Here is a 2,765-nt window from a genome sequence, read left to right as displayed (position 1 = left end):
TATCATCAGAAGAGCTCTCGCTTGATGGTTGCAACTGTAATTAAAGAAAGATTGAAATCAAGATGATTGCAAGCAAAGGTGGTTTTCGAAGAATTTTGGTTAAAATGTATATATATAAATAAAGTATAGTTACCCTTCTGGAAGTCTTCGAAGGAGTCCGTCAACCTTTCTTTGGTAGTTGTCGTGAAGAAGCTGTGGCTTCGGCTTTCTTTTTCAGAGGCCTCTTGGGAGAGCCTCAGCAGTAGGAACCGCTCGGATAACAGAACTCTTGATTTCTTCCAAGGTACGACTATACTTAGAATAATAAGTAGCTCACCAGTCAAAGCAAGATTTTGGAATGAATGAGCTACGGACCTACGGTCATAGATAAGATGATTATAGCCATCTCTTTGTTGTTGATTCTTCAAGAGACAAACATCAAGCTCTTTCTTCAAAGCCAAAGTAACATGGCAAAAGGGTTTGCTGTTCTTGGGGAGTGGAGTTGGAATAGCTTGAGAGAGGCCTAGTTGTCTGGCTGTATAGTGAGGGGCATACAGAGTGGCTTTGAAACATTCCTTTTTGTGTTGAGGTAGCCCTGTTGGGGTCACTTGCACAGCTAGTAGGCTTGCCCAACTCCTGTTGGCAAGCTCGCTCTCTTCCGTTCATTAGGGAAGAGGAGACGTTCGAGCCAGGCAGGACCACAATTTCAACGCAGAAAACGGGTGAAATTGAGGTCCTCATTATCGAAATTTTTATAAGAATGGAAAAGGGAAAAAATAGCCCAAAATTGATCTTCATCCGATTGAGCTTTTGGAAAATTTGGTTTGAAATTAGCCAGTCAAAAGTCCTCAATATGCTGTTTGTCTAAAACGCCACTTTCAAGCTTTATCGTATGTTTTTTGAAAATGGCATTTATCCAGAGTTGGAGAAGGCAGAGAAGACCTCCTGTACTAATCAAGTAATTGTTTCGAAGACAATTGACAAACTGGCCAAGGTCTTCGAAAATATGCCCTATAAGTAACTTGGCCAAATTGAGGTTGTTCCCTTCATGAAGGAGGGCAGCAAGTGAGAGGAAAAGCTTCTGCATTTGAATACTTTGAGAGTAGAAGATTATTGCGTTTAACCAATAGAATAAAAAGGTCACATGTTCATCATCTGCAACAGGGTCATTCTCGGCACCCATATGGTGAGCAATGAAGTCACTGTAGGAAGTCATAGAAGCAATGTTGTACTGCCACTTAGGTTGCATATCAGAAGTAAAATCTGGAGGGCTAATTGGGAGCCCTGTGATGGCAGCTACATTGAAGAGTGACATACCAATCATCCCACAAGAAAGGTGGAAATTGTTGGTAGTCCTGTTTCAGAAATGAGTTACGGCCCCAATAATCCAAGGATGTGTTGAAGGAGTAAAGTGAGAAATTCGTAGAAGATCTTGAATCCCAAGAGCCCTCAGGCAACGTTCTTCACTGGTGCAAGACGCTCATGCCAGGCCATAAAGTCAATTTCATGAGGGTGATTTTAGGATTATTCCTGAAGGGTATTTAATTGGTAAAAAAGGAGATATCAAGGTCCTGATTAATCAACAAGTCTTCCCCTTAAGCATTTGGGAAGTAAAGGAGTCGCTTTTTTGCCCTTTCTAAACTCTCAATGGGACTAACAAAACAATGGGTATCATCACCTATAGTGAAGGGGATAAGGATTTTGGGATCATCGAGTTGGAGATGTGGGTCATTAATGACTTCATCATTGACCTGGTTCAGTACGTTTAAGGCCGGAGGAGCCGGTGGTGGCATCATAGGACGTTTACCTTTGTTTTGAGTAGCAACATGAGATGAAGAAGAGGCCATTGATGAGCAAAAGAAAACAAAGGATGAAAAGTAGAGGCTGCACAGGAAGAGGAAATGCAAGAGATGTTGAGAGAATAAGAATTACGAGAAAGTTAAGCAAAGATGAGAGGTTTGAATTTAAAGGGGGTTTTTTCTTGCTTAACCGTTATTGCAGAAAGAATTCAAAGAGAAAGGAGGTAACTTTGCGAAGAAGGCAAAGTGGTGGAGAGAGAGACTGAATCATGGGAGATGTGTCAAACGGGTCAGAATTGATGGAAAAAGGTAAATGGTAATTATGACTGGTTAAAGTAATTAAAGATTGGATTAGGATTAAGTGTTTCATCTTCCAAGGAGTGGTGACAAACCCCATTTGTAGGGTTTATTTTGTATTGAGTTTAGGGGATTTTATCACCTTTTACCCACATTTACTCAATGAAATAGCATGCTTTTGTATATTCTCCTTTAATTGTGCTTAAGAGTGAAAACATGCTTTTTAGATCTTAAAATAGCTAAATGTAATTTACCTTGATTCCATTAGATGCCTTGATATGTTTGTTAAGTGATTTCAGATTTAGGAGGCAAAGATTGGATCAAGGGAATGAAGAAAAAGCATGTAAAGTTGGAGAACTCATGAAGAAATGAAAGAACCGGAAAGCTGTCAAGCCGACCTCTTCGCACTTAATTGACCATAACTTGAGCTACAGAGGTCCAAATGATACGGTTCCAGTTGGGTTGAAAAGCTAACATCCGGGGCTTCGAAATGATATAAATTTTGCCATATGTTGCTTCGCGTTCAGGGGCACGCACGCGCACTTTGCGCGCGCGCGCCGATTCTGTCCTTGCCCACTTTAATGAAATCGTCCCCAGCGATTTTAGGAGCCTTATGGGCCCAATCCAACTCATTTCTGATGCTATTTAAGCCAAGGAAGAAGAGGGAAACACAAGTTAGTTACCATTAGT

Source organism: Arachis duranensis, unplaced genomic scaffold, assembly GCF_000817695.3.
Source record: "Arachis duranensis cultivar V14167 unplaced genomic scaffold, aradu.V14167.gnm2.J7QH unplaced_Scaffold_56061, whole genome shotgun sequence".
NCBI classification, from domain to species: domain Eukaryota; kingdom Viridiplantae; phylum Streptophyta; class Magnoliopsida; order Fabales; family Fabaceae; genus Arachis; species Arachis duranensis.
The sequence above is the reverse complement of the archived record's forward strand: the minus strand, read 5'-3'. Positions refer to the sequence as shown.